The sequence below is a fragment of the Oncorhynchus masou genome, unplaced genomic scaffold, assembly GCF_036934945.1.
Source record: "Oncorhynchus masou masou isolate Uvic2021 unplaced genomic scaffold, UVic_Omas_1.1 unplaced_scaffold_2651, whole genome shotgun sequence".
NCBI lineage: Eukaryota > Metazoa > Chordata > Actinopteri > Salmoniformes > Salmonidae > Oncorhynchus > Oncorhynchus masou.
The window spans coordinates 25001-44052 of NW_027009086.1; the positions used below are offsets into that span (position 1 = coordinate 25001).

The 19052-nt window shown below is 43.7% G+C and overlaps 1 pseudogene; it reads left to right on the forward strand.

Annotated features, from left to right (window-relative positions):
* The window catches only part of LOC135533774 (glutamate receptor 4-like), a 33791-nt pseudogene extending 18117 nt beyond the window's left edge, over positions 1-15674 (forward strand).
* Positions 15675-19052: the final 3378 nt, after the last annotated feature.

A 19052-nucleotide genomic window follows, 5' to 3' on the forward strand; every position in this document is an offset into this window, starting at 1 on the left:
TGGCCAATGGAATTCTATAGCCAATGGAATTCTATAGCCAACATTATTCTATAGTTAATGGTATTCTATAGCCATCAGAATTCCACATCCAATGGAGGATCTATAGCCATCGGTGTTCTATAGCCATCGGAATTCTATAGCCAACGGAATTCTATAGCGATAGGGTTTCTATAGCCAATGGAATTCTATAGTCAATAGTATTCTATAGCCATCAGAATTATGTAGACAACGGAGGTTCTATAGCCAATGTTATTCTATAGTCAGTGTAATTCTATAGCCATCGGAATTCTATAGCCAACGGAGGATCTATAGCCATCGGTATTCTATAGCCATCGGAATTCTATAGCCAACAGAATTCTATAGCCAACGGGTTTCTATAGCCAACGGTATTCTATAGCCAATGGTATTCTATAGACATTGGAATTCTATAGCCAACGGAGGTTCTATAGCATCAGTATTCTATATCGGAATTCTATAGCCTATGGAATTCTATAGCCAACCGTATTCTATAGCCAACAGTGTTCTATAGTCAATGGTATTCTATAGCCATCGGAGGTTCTATAGCCAAAGGTTTTCTATAGCCAAATTAGGTTCTATAGCCAAAGGCATTCTGTACTCAATGGTATTGAATAGCCAATGGTGTTTCATAGCCAGCGGTGTTCTTTAGCCATCAGTGTTCAATAGTCAACAGAGGCTCTATAGCCAAATGTATTCTATAGCCAACAGTGTTCTAATGTCAATGGTTTTCTATAGCCAAAGGAGGTTCTATAGCCAAAGGCATTCTGTACTCAATGGTATTGAATAGCCAACGGTGTTTCGTAGCCAACGGTGTTCTTTAGTCAATGGTATTCTATAGCTAACGGAGGTTCTATAGCCAACGGTTTTCTATCACCAAAGGAGGTTCTATAGCCAAAGGCATTCTGTACTCAATGGTATTGTATAGCCAACGGTGGTTCATAGTCAACGGTGTTCTTTAGCCATCAGTGTTCAATAGTCAATGGTATTCTACAGTCAACAGAGGCTCTATAGCCAAATGTATTCTATAGCCATCGGTATTCTATAGCCATCTTTTATAGCCAACAGAGGTTCTATAGCCGAAGGTATTCTATAGCCATCGGTATTCTATAATCAATGGTATTCTATAGCCAAAGGTATTCTATAGACTTCAGAAATCTATAGCCAAATGATGTTCTATAGCCATCGGTATTCTACAGCCATCGGAATTCAATAGCCAACGGAATTCTGTAGACAATGGTATTATGTAGCCAATGGTATTCTGTAGACAATGGTATTTTATAGCCAGCTGTTTTCTATAGCCAACGGTATTCTATAGACATCGGAATTCTATAGCCAACTGTGGTTCTATAGCCAAAGGTAAAATATAGCCAATGAAGGTTCAATATCCAATGGCATTCTATAGTCAACAGTTTTCTATAGCCAACGGTGTTCCTTAGCCGACGGTGTTCCATTGCCATCGGTGTTCTATAGCCAACGGTGTTCTACAGCCAACAGTGTTCTATAGTCAACAGTATTCTATAGTCAACGGAGGTTCTATAGCCAAAAGTATTCTATAGCCATCGGTATTCTAAAGCCATCGGAATTCTATAGCCATCGGAATTTTATAGCCAACGGTATTCTATAGCCAACAGTGTTCTATAGTCAATGGTATTCTATAGCCAAAGGCATTCTGTAGTCAATTGTATTGTATAGCCAATGGTGTTTCATAGCCAACAGTGTTCTTTAGCCATCAGTGTTCGATAGTCAATGGTATTCTATAGTCAACAGATGCTCTATAGCCAAATGTATTCTATAGCCATCGAAATTCTATAGCCAACAGAGATTCTATTGCCGAAGGTATTCTATAGCCATCGGTATTCTATAATCAACGGTATTCTATAGCCAAAGGTATTCTATAGACTTCAGAATTCAATAGCCATCGGATTTCAATAGCCTATGGAATTCTATAGCCAATGGTATTCTGCAGCAAACGGTATTCTATAGACATCGGAATTCTATAGCCAATGGTATTCTATAGCAAAAGGTATTCTATAGATTTCAGAATTCTATAGCCAACGGTTTTCTATAGCAAACGGTATTCTATAGACATCGGAATTCTATAGCCAACGGAATTCTATAGCCAATGGTATTCTATAGCCCAACGCTTTTCTATAGCCAACGGTATTCTAAAGACATTGGAATTCTATAGCCAACTGTGTTCTATAGTCAACGGAGGTTCTATAGCCAAATGTATTCTATAGTATTCTATAAAATATAGCCAATGAAAGTTCTATATCCAATGGCATTCTATAGTCAACAGTTTTCTATAGCCATTGGTGTTCTATAGCCAACGGTGTTCTACAGCCAACAGTGTTCTATAGTCAACGGAGGTTCTATAGCCAAATGTATTCTATAGTCATCGGTATTCTATAGCCATCGGAATTCTATAGCCAACAGAGGTTCTATTGCCAAAGGTATTCTATAGCCATCGGTATTCTATAACCAATGGAATTCTATAGCCAATGGAGGTTCTGTAGCCAAAGGTTTTCTACAGCCAACAGTGTTCGATAGTCAACGGTATTCTATAGTCAATGGAGGTTCTGTAGCCAAAGGTTTTCTATAGCCATCAGTATTTTATAGCCATCGGAATTCAAAAGCCAATGGAGATTCTGTAGCTAACGGTGGTTTATAGTCAATGGTATTCTATAGCCATCGGTATTCATTAGACAAGGAAATTCTAGAGCCAACGGTATTTTATTGTCAATGGTGTTCTATAGCCATCCAAATTCTATAGCCAACGGAGGTTCTATTGCCAAAAGTGTTCTATAGCCATCGGTATTCTATTGCCAACAAAGGTTCCATAGCCAAAGGTATTCTATAGCCAAAAGAGGTTCTACAGCCAAAGGTATTCTATAGTTAACGTTATTCTATAGCCAACAGTGTTCTATAGCCAACTGTGTTCTACTGCCAACAGTGTTCTATAGGCAACAGTGTTCTGTAGCCAACGGTGTTCTATAGTCAACGGTGTTATATAGTCAATGGTGTTCTATAGCCATCAGTGTTCTATAGCCATCAGTGTTCTATAGCCAAATGTGTTCTATAGCAAACAATGTTCTATAATCAAAGGTTTTCTATAACCAACAGTATTCTATAGCCATCCTGTATTCTATTGCCGTCGGAATTCTATAGTCAGCGGAGAATCTATAGCCAAAGGTTTTCCATAGCCAACGAAAGTTCTATAGCCAAAGGCATACTATAGTCAACGGTATTCTATAGCCAACGGTGTTCTATAGTCAACAGTATTCTATAGTCAACGGAGGTTCTATAGCCATCGGTATTCTATAGAGTTTCTATAGCCAAAGGTGTCCTATATCCAACGGTGTTCTACAGCCAACAGTGTTCTATAGCCAACAGTGTTCTATAGCCATCTGTGTTCTATAGCCAACGGTGTTCTATAGCCAAGGGTGTTCTACAGCCAATGGTGTTCTATAGCCAACGGAGGATCTATAGCCAAGATGTTCTATAGCCAACAGTGTTCTATAGCCAACAGTGTTCTATAGCCAACAGTGTTCTGTAGCCAAATTGTTCTGTAGCCAAAGGTGTCCTATAGCCAATGGTGTTCTACAGCCAAATCTGTTCTTTTGCCAAAGGTGTTCTATAGCCAAAGGTGTTCTATAGCCAAGGTGTTCTATAGCCAAAGGTGTTCTATAGCCAGAGGTGTTCTATAGCCAAAGATGTTTTATAGCCAAAGGTGTCCTATAGCCATCTGTGTTCTATAGCCAAAGATGTTCTATAGCCAACAGTGTTCTTTAGCCAATGGTGTTCTATAGCCAACGGAGGATCTATAGCCAAAGATGTTCTGTAATCAAGGGTGTTCTACAGCCAACGGTGTTCTATAGCCAACGGAGGATCTATAGCCAAAGATGTTCTATAGCTAACAGTGTTCTATAGCCAACGGAGGATCTTTAGCCAAAGATGTTCTATAGCCAACAGTATTCTATAGCCAACAGTGTTCTAGCAAATAGCCAATATTGTTCTGTAGCCAACGGTGTCCTATATCCAACGGTGTCCTATATCCAACGGTGTTCTACAGCCAACAGTGTTCTATAGTCAACAGTGTTCTATAGCCATCTGTGTTCTATAGCCAGCGGTGTTCTGTAGCCAAGGGTGTTCTACAGCCAACGGGGTTCTATATCCAACGGAGGATCTATAGCCAAAGATGTTCTATAGCCAACAGTGTTCTGTAGCCAATATTGTTCTGTAGCCAACGGTGTCCTATATCCAATGGTGTTCTACAGCCAAATCTGTTCTTTTGCCAAAGGTGTTTTATAGCCAAAGGTGTTCTATAGCCAAAGGTGTTCTATAGCCAAATATGTTCTATATCCAGAGGTGTTGTATAGCCAAAGGTATTCTAAAGCCAACGGTGTTCTACAACCAAATCTGTTCTTTTGCCAAAGGTGTTCTATAGCCAAAGGTGTTCTATAGCCAAAGGTGTTCTATATCCAGAGGTGTTCTATAGCCAAAGGTATTCTATAGCCAAAGGTGTTCTGTAGCCAGAGGTATTCTATAGCCAAAGGTGTTCTATAGCCAAAGATGTTCTATAGCCAAAGGTGTTCTATAGCCAAAGATGTTCTATAGCCAACGGTGTTCTATAGCCAAAGGTGTTCTATAGCCAAAGATGTTCTATAGCCAAAGGTATTCTATATCCAAAGGTGTTCTATAGCCAGAGGTATTCTATAGCCAAAGGTGTTCTATAGCCAAAGGTATTCTATAGCCAAAGGTGTTCTATAGCCAAAGGTATTCTATAGCCAAAGGTGTTCTATAGCCAAAGGTGTTCTATAGCCAAAGGTGTTCTATAGCCAAAGTTGTTCTATAGCCAAAGGTGTTCTATAGCCAAAGGTGTTCTATAGCCAAAGATGTTCTATAGCCAAAGGTATTCTATATCCAGAGGTTTTCTATATCCAAAGGTGTTCTATAGCCAAAGGTGTTCTATATCCAGAGGTTTTCTATATCCAGAGGTTTTCTATAGCCATGTTCGCAAATATCTTCCCATTTCTGGATCAAACAGTTCTGTAGCCAAAGTTGGTCCCATTTCTTATTAGGAAATATGTTCTATAGCCATGTTCTCAAATTATCTCTTTGCCAAATTTTTATTTTCTATTCCCGTCTTCCCAAAGGTATTCTATAGCCAAATGTGTTCTATAGCCAAAGGTGTTCTATAGCCAAAGGTGTTCTATAGCCAAAGGTGTTCTATACAAATATGTTGTTTACCTCTTAAACTAGATGGAAACAGAGTGAATTCTATAGAAGATATAGCCAAAGTATTCTGTGAATAAGTGTGTGTGTGTAGCCAAAGGTGTTCTATAGCCAAAGTGTGTTCTATAGCCAAAGGTATTCTATAGTGTGTTCTATAGCCAAAGGTGTTCTATAGTGTGTTCTATAGCCAAAGGTGTTCTATAGCCAAAGATGTTCTATAGCCAAAGGTGTTCTATGCAAAGGTATTCTATAGTGTGTTCTATAGCCAAAGGTGTTCTATGAGTGTGTGTTCTTATTTTGGGTTTCTATAGCCAAATTGTTCTATGAGTGTATTGAATATCTATAGGATCATTTGTATTCAGTGGTTTTCTATAGCCAGAGAGCATTCTATAACACAGACTTTCTCTCTCTCTCTCTCTCTCTCTCTCACACACACTCCTCTAACACATTTGGACTTTCTCTCTCTCTAAGTCCTATACTCACATAGCCAAAGGTATTCTATATCCAGGGGTATTCTATACACCAAAGGTATTCTAACACATTTGGACTTATCCTGTTCTCTAGCCAAAGGTATTCTATATCCAGGGGTATTCTATAGCCAAAGGTATACTAATCACATTTGGACTTTCTATATCCAGAGGTTTTCTATAGCCAGAGGTATTCTATACACACAGTCCTATACTAACACATTTGGACTTTCTCTCCAAAGGTATTCTATATCCAGGGGTATTCTATATCACAAAGGTGTTCTATACTAACACATTTGGACTTTCCAGGGGTATTCTATAGCCAAAGGTATTCTATATCCAGAGGTTTTCTATATCCAAAGGTGTTCTATAGCCAAACTTTCTATATCCAGAGGTCTTTCTATACAAAGACATAGCCAAAGGTGTCTATATCCATATTCTATACACAGAGGTTTTCTATAGCCATCGCAATATCTTCCCATTTCTGGATCAATACAGTCTATAGCTAGTTGGTCCCATTTCTTTATTAGGAAATATGTATTTTTTCCCTCCATGTTCTCTATTATCTCTTTGTCTATTTTTATTTTCTATTCCCGTCTTCCCTCGTTCTCTCGTCTCTTCCCCATCCTTCTCCTCTCCTCAGGAGGTATAGTAAGTCTACATATGGTCTGTTTACCTCTTAAACTAGATGGACAACTTCAACTGAGTGAATGGTCTGAGAAGATACCGTCAGTCTCTCTGAATAAGTGTGTGTGTGTGTGTCTGTTTCTGTGTGTGTGTCTCTCTGTGTGTCTGTTTCTGTGTGTGTGTCTGTGTGTGTGTGTGTGTTTCTCACACTGTACTAACACAGTGAGTATGAGTGTGTGTTGTTATTTTGGGTTTGTATGTGTATTGGTCTGCTGTGAGTGTATTGAATATCTATAGGATCATTTGTATTCAGTGTCAGTTTCTGTTTCCCTGCTGCAGTGATCACTGCAGTCTGAGAAGGAGCATCTCCCACACACACACAGTCCTATACTAACACATTTGGTCTCTGTCTCTCTCTTTCTCACACCACAGTCTATCTAACACATTTCCCTCTCTCTCTCTCTCTCACACACACACAGTACTATACTAACACATTTGGACTTTCTCCTCTCTCTCTCTCTCACACACACACCACACAGTCCTATACTAACACATTTGGACTTTCTCTCTCTCTGTCTCTCTCTCTCTCACACACACACACACAGTCCTATACTAACACATTTGGACTTTCTCTCTCTCTCTCTCTCTCTCACTCACACACAGTCCTATACTAACACATTTGGACTCTATCTCTCTCTCTTCACACTCACACAGTCCTATACTAACACATTTGGACTCTCTCTCTCTCTCTCACACACACAGTCCTATACTAACACATTTGACTTTCTCTCTCTCTCTCTCTCTCTCTCTCTCTCTCTCTCTCTCACACACACACACACAGTCCTATACTAACACATTTGGACTTTCTCGCTCTCTCTCACACACACACAGTCCTATACTAACACATTTGACTTTCTCTCTCTCTCTCTCTCTTCCCCTCTCACACAGTCCTATACTCACATTTGGACTCTCTCTTTCTCCCCCTCTCTCTCTCTACACACACACAGTCCTATAGTAACACATTTCTCTTCTCTCTCTTCTCTCACATCACAGTCTCTATACTAACATATCTCACCCCCTTTCTCTCTCTCTATCTCTCTCTATATATTGCTCTCACCCCCCTCTCTCTCTATCTCTCTCTCTCACCCCCCTCTCTCTATCTCTCTCTCTATAGCTCACCCCCCCCTCTATCTCTCTCTATATATTTTTCTCACCCCCCATCTCTCTATCTCTCTCTCCCTATGTCTCACCCCTCTCTCTCTCTATCTCTCTCTCTATCCCTTCTCTCCCCCCTCTCTCTCTATCTCTCTCTCTCTCTCTTTCTCACCCCCCCCCCTATCTCTCTCTCTATATATATATTTCTCACCCCCTGTACTCTCACATTTCTCTTTATATATATCTCTCCCCCCCCTCTCTATCTCTCTTATATATATATTCTCACCCCCCCTCTCTATCTCTCTCTCTATATATATATCTCTCCCCCCCCCTCTCTCTATCTCTCTCGTCTCTATATATATATTTCTCACCCCCCCTCCTCTCTCTCTATCTCTCTCTATCTCTATATCTCTCACCCCCCTCTCTCTCTCTCTCTCTCTACCCCCCACTCTATATATCTCTCCCCCTCTCTCTCTATCTCTCTCTATATATATATCTCTCTCTCTCTCTCTCTCTCATCTCTCTCTATATATCCCCCATATATATATCTCACCCCCCCTCTCTCTCTATCTCTCTCTATATATCTATCTCACCCCCCTCTCTCTATCCCCACTCTATATATATATGTCTCACCCCTCTCTCTCTCTATCTCTCTCTCTATATCCGTCTATATATATCTCACCCCCCTCTCTCTCTATCTCTCTCTATATATATATATATATATCTTCCTCTCTCTCCCCCCCTCTCTCTCTCTCTCTATATATATATATCTCACCCCCCCCTCTCTCTCTCTATCTCTCTCTATATATATATGTCTCACCCCCTCTCTCTCTATCTCTCTCTATATATATATTTCTCACCCCCCTCTCTCTCTATCTCTCTCTCTATATATTTTCTCTCCCCTCTCTCTCTCTATCTCTCTCTATATATATTTCTCTCACCCCCTCTCTCTATCTCTCTCTATATATATTTTTCTCACCCCCCTCTCTCTCTATCTCTCTCTATATATATTTTTCTCACCCCCTCTCTCTCTATCTCTCTCTCTCTATATATATTTTTCTCACCCCCCTCTCTCTCTATCTCTCTCTATATATATTTTTCTCACCCCCCCTCTCTCTATCTCTCTCTATATATATTTTTCTCACCCCCCCTCTCTCTATCTCTCTCTATATATATTTTTCTCACCCCCCTCTCTCTATCTCTCTCTCTATATATATTTTCTCACCCCCTCTCTCTCTATCTTGCAGTTCATTCCTCTCAGGATTCATAGTGTTTCCTCCAGCAGACATGTTCCACCACAATTACTGCATCTTCTCTATTTGTTTTGTTTTTCTTATTTATTCTTTATACTACACATACACACATACACACACACACACACACACACACACACACACACACACACACACACACACACACACACACACACACACACACACACACACACACACACACACACCCACACACATATTCCAGGGTTTCCGTTAGCTTATTAATTGATGTAAATAGCAGTGGATGTAGCGAGAGCTGCTGATTCAGCTCTAACAGCTGTTTGCTGCTGGAGTGAAAGGTGCTTTAATAGGACCAGTCATTGCAAAACAGTTCTAAAGGCAATCACATGTAAAAAAATATATATATAATAATAATAATCATTAAAAAGTAAAATAATGGGCCACGATTAAAAAGAGCTACTATTTTTATTTCTCAACTGGTCATTAAAGCATGCTTCCCATTCGCCATTCAAGTACATTGGCAACTAGGCAGGTTGCAGTGCGTCACACAGTACTTTGCAATGAGCTGGATGCGGTATCTTCTTGAAAACATATACCTAATTGTTTGAGACTTGAATGTTTTATTACATATTACGAGGCATGTCTTACCTTGCTTCATTGCAACCTAGACAAAATCAGACCAAACATGCGGGCAATTATTTTATAAAGTCTTCGATATGCCATTGAAACCATTAGCCTTTATCTCTCACATTCTATTGTTTTTTTCTTTCTTTCATTATCTAGTAGCCAAAGGTACCATCCTAATCATTTTAGCAACCCATGCTAGTTGTTTTGTATTTAGATTTTCCCTCTTCTACAGTTCTATGAAACCAACCGCTCACAATGTTTTTTTCCCAATAATTGCATTATGGAAAGAAGATTTGCTCGTAGCCTACTGCCTTGTGAGCATTGCTGCGTTCATAACATGAAGAAACAATAGTTAATCAACATTCTGAGCTAAATGTACTGATCTGATGCATCAGCCTCAATGCATTTTACCGTGTTGGGATGTAGCCTAGGCCTACTGGTTGTATGAATCCCACAACTGTTTGGAATAGGCTAATTCTTTCTCACACAGAATGACAAGCTGACCAATAGAATAGGTACACTGTTCTACTATGGAGGATAGTCTGAATTAAGAAATCATAGACCAAGGGCTAGAGCGGAGAGAGAGGTGAGGGGGGGGGGACAAGGGGGGAGGTTAAGAAGGTGGAATGGAAATTAGATCCTTTGAGAGAGAAGAAGAGCTTCAGGTTATTTTCTGCAGTAACATGATCACCTTTCCTCTTTATTTCTCAGAGGGGCTGAAGCCAGGATAAGACCTTTTACCTGTCTCTAACCCACTGAAATTACAGTGTGTGTGTGTGTGTGTGTGTGTGTGTGTGTCACCCATAGTGTGACCCAATGGATGTGGGTGTACGTATATTAAATAGTAATGGAGTAATGAGAGGTAATGTCATGAATAACTCTCCCCTCTGTCTAATGAGGCCAACAGACCTGCTCACTTATTCATCATCTCTCAAGGTCAAGAATAAAAACATAACACCACAGTACACACCACTTCACTCTCTCTCTCCATGACTCTCTCTCCATATCTCTCTCTCCATGACTCTCTCTCCATATCTCTCTCTCTCCGTATCTCTCTCTCTCCATGACTCTCTCTCCATATCTCTCTCTCCATGACTCTCTCTCCATATCTCTCTCTCCATGTCTCTCTCTCTCCATGACTCTCTCTCCATGACTCTCTCTCCATATCTCTCTCTCCATGACTCTCTCTCCATATCTCTCTCTCCATGTCTCTCTCTCTCCATGACTCTCTCTCCGTATCTCTCTCTCTCCATGACTCTCTCTCCATATCTCTCTCTCTCCATATCTTTCTCTCCATGTCTCTCTCTCTCCATCACTCTCTCTCTCCATGTATCTCTCTCTCACTCCATGTCTCTCCCCCATCTCTCTCTCACCATCACTCTCTCCATGTCTCTCTCTCTCTCCATCACTCTCTCCATGTCTCTCTCCATAACTCTCTCTCTCCATCACTCTCTCTCTCTCTCTCCATGTCTCTCTCTCTCCATCACTCTCCCTCCATGACTCTCTCTCCATATCTCTCTCTCCATGTCTCTCTCTCTCCATGACTCTCTCTCCGTATCTCTCTCTCTCCATGACTCTCTCTCCATAGCTCTCTCTCTCCATATCTTTCTCTCCATGTCTCTCTCTCTCCATCACTCTCTCTCCATGTATCTCTCTCTCACTCCATGTCTCTCCCCCATCTCTCTCTCACCATCACTCTCTCCATGTCTTTCTCTCCATCACTCTCTCCATGTCTCTCTCCATAACTCTCTCTCTCCATCACTCTCTCTCTCTCTCCATGTCTCTCTCCCTCTCCATCACTCTCTCTGTGTGTCTCTCTCTCTCTATCACTCTCTCCATGTCACTCTCTCTCTCCATCACTGTCTCTCTCCATGTCTCTCTCTCTCCCCATGTTTCTCTCTCCATCACTCTCTCTTGCCATGTCTCTCTCTCTCCACATGTCTCTCTATCTCCATCACTCCCGCGCTCCATGTCTCTCTCTCTCTCTCCCCTCTCTCTCTCCCCATGTCTCTCTCTCCATCACTGTCTCTCTCATTGCTCTCTCTCTCCATGTCTCCATCACTGTCTCTCTCCATCACTCTCTCTCCATCACTGTCTCTCTCCATCACTCTCTCTTTATCACTCTCTCTCTCCATCACTCTCTCTCATCACTCTATCTCTCCACCCCCATATCATACTACTCGTCAATGTTCTAGTAAATAAATGTAACAAACTCAAAGCGAGGAACTCCTTCCAGAGGGACATCAGATTCTGCAACATACTCTGTTTTTCTGAGACTTGGATTCCTCCAACATCCAAATGGATTATATACAACTAGTGGGGTTCACAGTTCATCAAGCGGATAGGAAGGGGGCTCTCTTTGGCAGGAATGAAGGGATTGGCCTCTGCTTTATGACCAATAAGATGTGATGCAATGGGGGAAATGTACAGGAACGTGCGAGTTTCTGCTCTCCCGACTTGGATTACTTGGTCATCAAATGTTGGCCTTTTCACCTTCCAAGAGAGATCTCAGATTCATGGATTATCACCACGGCTGTGCACAGTTGTGGCCAAAACTTTTGAGAATGACACAAATATTAATTTTCACAAAGTCTGCTGCCTCGGTTTGCATGATGGGAATTTGCATATACTCCAGAATGTTATGAAGAGATCAGATGAACTGCAATTAATTGCAAAGTCCCTCTTTGCCATGTAAATTAACTGAATCCCCGAAAAATATTTCCACTGCATTTCAGCCCTGCCACAAAAGGACCAGCTGACATCATGTCAGTGATTCTCTCGTTAACACAGGTGTGAGTGTTGACGAGGACAAGGCTGGAGATCACTCTGTCATGCTGATTGAGTTTGAATAACAGACTTCAAAAGGAGGGTGGTGCTTGGAATCATTGTTCTTCCTCTGTCAATCATGGTTACCTGCAAGGAAACACGTGCCGTCATCATTGCTTTGCACAAAAAGGGCTTCACAGGCAAGGATATTGCTGCCAGTAAGATTGCACCTAAATCGACCATTTATCGGATCATCAAGAACTTCAACGAGAGCGGTTCAATTGTTGTGAAGAAGGCTTTGGGGTGCCCATGAAAGTCCAGCAAGTGCCAGGACCGTCTCCTAAAGTTGATTCAGCTGCTGGATCGGGGAACAACCAGTACAGAGCTTGCTCAGGAATGGCAGCAGGCAGGTTTGAGTGCATCTGCACGCACAGTGAGGCAAAGACTTTTGGAGGATGGCCTGGTGTCAAGAAGGGCAGCAAAGAAGTCACTTTTCTCCAGGAAAAACATCAGGGACAGACTGATAATCTGCAAAAGGTACAGGGATTGGACTGCTGAGGACTGGGGTAAAGTCATTTTCTCTGATGAATCCCCTTTCTGATTATTTGCGGAATCTGGGAAAAAGCTTGTCAAGCTTGACAAGGTGAGCGCTACCATCAGTCCTGTGTCATGCCAACAGTAAAGCATCCTGAGACCATTTGTGCGTGGGGTTGTTTCTCAGCCAAGGGAGTGGGCTCACTCACCATTTTGCCTAAGAACACATCCATGAATAAAGAACAGTACCAACACATCCTCAAAGAGCAGCTTCACCCAACCATCCAGGAACAGTTTGGTGGTGAACAATGCCTTGATGGAGCACCTTGCCATAAGGCAAAAGTGGTAACTAAGTAGCTCGGGGAACAAAACATCAATATTTTGGGTCCATGGCCAGGGAACCTCCCAGATCTTAATCCCATTGAGAACTTGTGGTCAATCCATGCTTCTTCACCTGCATTGCTTGCTGTTTGGGGTTTTAGGCTGGGTTTCTGTACAGCACTTTGAGATATCAGCTGATGTACAAAGGGCTATATAAAAAAATGATTTTGATTTGAATCCTCAAGGGGCAGGTGGACAAACAAAAAGCCACAAATTCTGACAAACTTCAAGCATTGATTATGCAAGAATGGGCTGCCATGTGGCCCAGAAGTTAATTGACAGCATGCCAGGGTTGATTGCAGAGGTGTTGAAAAGAAGAGTCAACACTGCAAATATTGACTCTTTTAATCAACTTCATGTAATTGTCAATAAAAGCCTTTGACACTTATGAAATGCTTGTAATTATACTTCAGTATTCCATAGTAACATCTGACAAAAATATCTAAAGACACTGAAGCAGCAGACTTTGTGAAATGTTATATTTGTGTCAAAGGCTGTACATCCCGCCCCAGGCCGACACCAAAAATGCTCTCAAAGATCTTCATTGGACATTGAACAAATTGGGGGCCATATTATCGGAGGCAGCATTCATTGTTGTAGAGGACTTTAACAAAAGTAATTTGAGGTCCGTGTTCCCGATTACTATCAACACATTGACTGTCCAACTCGCTGAAATTCTAAACTTGACCACTGTTAAAACCCTTTTCTAAAAGGATATAAGGCCCTCTCCCGTCGGCAAATATGACCACGAAGTTCCAGTGGTCAGGTCTGTACGATGCTGGTCTGATCAATCAGAATTCATGCTCCAAGACTGTTTGATCACGTGGACTGAAATATGCTATGGGGCACCTCTGGGGATAACATCAATGAATATGCCAACTCAGTCAACAGATTTATAAAAAAATACATAGATTATGTAATACTGATGGTGTCTTAAAAAAATTACCCTAATCAAAACCCCTAAATTGATGGCAGCTTTGTCGCTTATAAAGATGGCAAGAAGACCGGGGACAATTGTAAGGTTAAACACTACAAATGCGACCTGCGCAGATCGATGAAGATGGCGAGACACAAGTATAGGAACAAAGTGTAGGGGCAATTCAACGGGTCGGACATGCGGAAACCAACGCCACCCTATTGGACAAGCTAAACTCCTTTTTCTCCAGATTCAAGCATAACCTGTCATGCCCTGGCCATAGAGAGGCTTTTATTCTCTATTTTGGTTAGGCCAGTGTGTGACTAGGGTGGGCATTCTAGTTTCTTTATTGCTATGTTTTCTGTTTCTATGTTTTGGCTGGGTATGGTTCTCAATCAGGGACAGCTGACTATCGTTGTCTCTGATTGGGAATCATACTTAGGCAGCCTTTTTTGCCACCTTGGTTGTGGGTAGTTGACTTTGTTAGTGGCCTGTATAGCCCTAGTAAGCTTCATGATCGTTTTTGTTGTTTCTTGTTTTTGTTGGGGACATTCTTAATAAAAATAAATGTATGCTCACCACGCTGCACCTTGGTCCGGTCATTTCCCTGACGACGATCGTGACAGAACTACCCACCACAAACGGACCAAGCGGCGTGGCCGGAAGGAGCAGCGTTTTCTGGAGGAATGGACATGGGAGCAGATATTGGAAGGCAAGGGACCCTGGGCAAAGGCTGGAGAGTATCGGCGTCAAAGGGAGGAGATAGAGGCGGAGAAAGCAAAGCGGCGACAATAAGAGGAGTTGGCACAGCAGAGCAGGACACACAAGGAGATTGGCTGAGTCAGGTTGGAGACCTGAGCCTACTCCTCGTGCTAACCGTAGGGAGCGTGGTACTGGTCAGGCACCCTGTTATGCGGTGGAGTGCACGGTGTCTCCAGTGCGCGTTCACAGCCCGCTGCGCTACATTCCAGCTCCCCGCATTGGACGGGCTAGAGTGGGCATCCAGTGGGGACGGATGGTGCCGGCTCAGTGCGCCTGTCATCCAGTGCATCTCTTCGGCCCAGGATATCCTGCGCCGGCCCTGCGCACTGTGTCTCCGATGCGTCTGTACAGCCCAATATATCCTGTGCCAGCGCCCCGCATTTGCCGGGCGAAGGTAACCATCCAGCCAGGACGGTTTGTGCAGGCTCTACGCTCGAGACCTCCAGTGCGCCTCCACTGCCCAGTGTATCCGATGCCTTCTCCAAGAACCAAGCCTCCAGTATGTCTCCCCAGCCTGGTGAGTCCTGTGCCTGCTCCCAGAACCAGGCCTCCTGTATGTCTCCACAGCCTGGTAAGCCCTGTGGCAGCTCCACGCACCAGGCTGCCTATACGTCTCCTGACTCCAGTGATGATCCATGGCACGAAGCCTCCGGTGACGATCCATGGCCCAGAGCCTGCGGCGAGGATCCATGGCACGGAGCCTCCGGACAGGGGACCGTCGCCAGAGGCTCCGTGCCATGGATCATCACCGGAGGCTCCGTGCCATGGATCATCACCGGAGGCTTCGTGCCATGGATCATCACCGGAGGCTTCGTGCCATGGATCATCACTGGAGGCTTCGTGCCATGGATCATCAGCGACGGTCTCCAGTCCAGAGCCTCCAGCGAGGATCCTCAGTCCGGAGCTGCCAGCGAGGGTCCCCAGTCCGGGGCCTGCAGCGAGAAGATCCCCTGAGCTGCTTCTGGTCTCCACGGAGAACATATGGAAGTCATTCAAATGTGTTAACCCACGCAAGGCTGCCGGGACAGACGGCATTCCTAGCTGTACCCTCAATGCATGTGCAGACCAGATAGCTGTTGTGTTTTCGGACACTTTCAATCTCTCTCTAGCTCAAGCTGTTATCCCTTTGATACACTAGTGCCCTCTAAGCTCATCTCAAAGTTCACTACCCTGGGACCGAATTCCTCCCTATGCAACTGTGTCCTGGACGTCCTGATGGGCCACCCCAGGTGGTGAATAGGCAGTATTACCTTCCCCTCACTGATCTTCAACACAAAGGCCCCACAGGGGTGCATCCTCAGTCCCCTCCTGTACTCCCTGTATACCCAGGACTGTGTGGCCTCACACAGTTCCAACTCCATCATCAAGTTCACTGATGACACGACAGTAGTAGGCCTGATACCAACAACAACGAGATGGCCTACAGGGAGGAGGAAGGCACTCCGACGGTGTAGTGCCAGGTAAACAACCTCTTCCTCAACGTCAACAAAACAAAGGAGCTGATTGTGGACTTCAGGAGGAAGCAGGTTGGGCATGCCCCCATTTTCAAGTTCCTCAGCGTACACATCTCCAATGAGCTGAAATGATCAAACCACATGGACACCGTGGTGAAGAAGGCATGGAAGCAACTCTTCAACCTCAGGAGGCTGAAGAAATTCAGCCTGTCCCAGAGGGCCCTCACAGTGTTCTACACGAGCACCATCAAGAGCATACTGTCGTGCTGAATCATGGCTTGGTATGGCAACTCCGCAGGGCTCTGCAGAACGTAGAATGCTCAGCAGCAGGCACCATTGGCTGCTCACTGCCTGCCCCCCCAGGACACCTACAACACCAGGTGTCGCAGGAAGGCCAAGAAGATCATCAGGGACACCAGCCACCCGAGCCTCGGCCTCCTCCCTTCATCTCTTTCTCTATCTTTTAATGTTGTTGGATCCATTAGTGTCGGTTGATTCATGCACTGTTTACTCACAGACATGTTATTACCTCCTAAAGAACATCTGTTTACTGGCCTAATAATCTGTCATAGCCTGTAATAGCTATGATAGCCTGTCGTAAGCTATCATAGCCTGTAATAACATGTCATAGCCTGTCGTAAGCTATCATAGCCTGTAATAACGTGTCATAGCCTGCTGTAAGCTATCATAGCCTGTAATAACGTGTCATAGCCTGCTGTAAGCTATCATAGCCTGTAATAACGTGTCATAGCCTGTCGTAAGCTATCATAGCCTGTAATAACGTGTCATAGCCTGCTGTAAGCTATCATAGCCTGTAATAACGTGTCATAGCCTGCTGTAAGCTATCATAGCCTGTAATAACGTGTCATAGCCTGTCGTAAGCTATCATAGCCTGTAATAATGTGTCATAGCCTGCTGTAAGCTATCATAGCCTGTAATAACGTGTCATAGCCTGCTGTAAGCTATCATAGCCTGTAATAACGTGTCATAGCCTGCTGTAAGCTATCATAGCCTGTAATAACGTGTCATAGCCTGCTATAAGCTATCATAGCCTGTAATAACGTGTCATAGCCTGTCGTAAGCTATCATAGCCTGTAATAACGTGTCATAGCCTGTCGTAAGCTATCATAGCCTGTAATAACGTGTCATAGCCTGCTGTAAGCTATCAAAGCCTGTAATAACGTGTCATAGCCTGCTGTAAGCTATCAAAGCCAAGGCACAGACACCAGAACGATGAGGGCTAGAAGACAGCAGGAGAGTGTTATGGGAACGTTAGTCATGGACAACATCCCAGTCCTCTCTATTGATTGCTTCATGAAATAGTCATGTGTTTGTGCGCGTGTGTGTGTGTGTGTGTGTGTGTGTGTGTGTGTGTGTGTGTGTGTGTGTGTGTGTGTGTGTGTGTGTGTGTGTGTGTGTGTGTGTGTGTGTGTGTGTGTGTGTGAGTCTGTGTGAAAATGATAGTAGTACTCCTGCAAATGGAGCTTTCAAGTCATTCTAGGTAATTGTGCTGTTCATTTCTATGTGAGGAGTTATGTATCTGGTTGGTCTTAATGCTCTCTGCTGAATGATACACTATTTAGAAAGGAGTTAAAAGAGCATCAAGCACTAAGGCAGGATAGATTATTAGAACACATTAAACTATGTCTAATCAGAACACAATATGCTCACACACACACAAACACACATAGAGTACTTAGCTATAAGGACAACCCCTTCACATCCAACACATCACTGTTCTCCCTGGGCAGAGAGAGTGAATCTAGACCACCTACTCTGTGTGTGTGTGTGTGTGTGTGTGTGTGTGTGTGTGTGTGTGTGTGTGTGTGTGTGTGTGTGTGTGTGTGTGTGTGTGTGTGTGTGTGTGACAGCATGTCATTAATCTCTCACCCAGAGGATAGGAAGGTGTGCCTATCACTGATGATACATGGCCTATAATAGAATGTATTGCATACCAATCACACGCAAAACACACACACACACACTGGGCATTGTCCATCTACCATTTAACACATCCAAGAACAGACATGCTATATTCCCACATCTTCCTTCCTTCCTTCCTTCCTACTTACCTCTCTCTTCTCTCCTCATACATATTGTTCCCACAGTCTCTCTATCATATTCGATGAGCATTCTGTCCCATCTTGTTTAGCCCTTGGCTGATCAGTTCACATGCCCTGCTGTGTGTGTGCCTCCCTGCTGTCCCAGCATGTCATTAATCTCCCTGCTGTCCCCCATCAGAAACCCACTGTCCCCCATCAGAAAGGATAGGAAACCAATGCCTCCCTGCTGTCCCCCACTGCCTATCACTCAGATGATACATGGCCTCAGAAATAATACCCTGTGTGCCTCCCTGCTGTCCCCCATCAGAAACCAATTGACATCAGAAACCCTGTGTGCCTCCCTGCTGTCCCCCATCAGAAACCAATCACTGCTGTCCCCCATCAGAAACACAGAAACCCTGTGTGCCTCCCTGCTGTCCCCCATCAGAAACCCTGTGTGCCTCCCTGCTGTCCCCCATCAGAAACTGGTGCCTCCATTGTCCATCTACCATTTAACACATCCAAGAACAGACATGCTATATTCCCCATCTTCCTTCCCCTGTCCCCCTCAGAAACCCTCTTCCTCCCTTCCTGTCCCCATCTGTGTGCCTCTCTCCTCATACATATTGTTCCCACAGTCTCTCTATCATATTCGATGAGCATTCTGTCCCATCTTGTTTAGCCCTTGGCTGATCAGTTCACATGCCCCTGCTCTCCCCCATCAGAAACCCTGTGTGCCTCCCTGCATTGTGCCTCCCCTGTCCCCATCAGAAACCCTGTGTGCCTCCCTGCTGTCCCCCTGTCAGAAACCCTGTGTGCCTCCCCTGTCCCTCAGC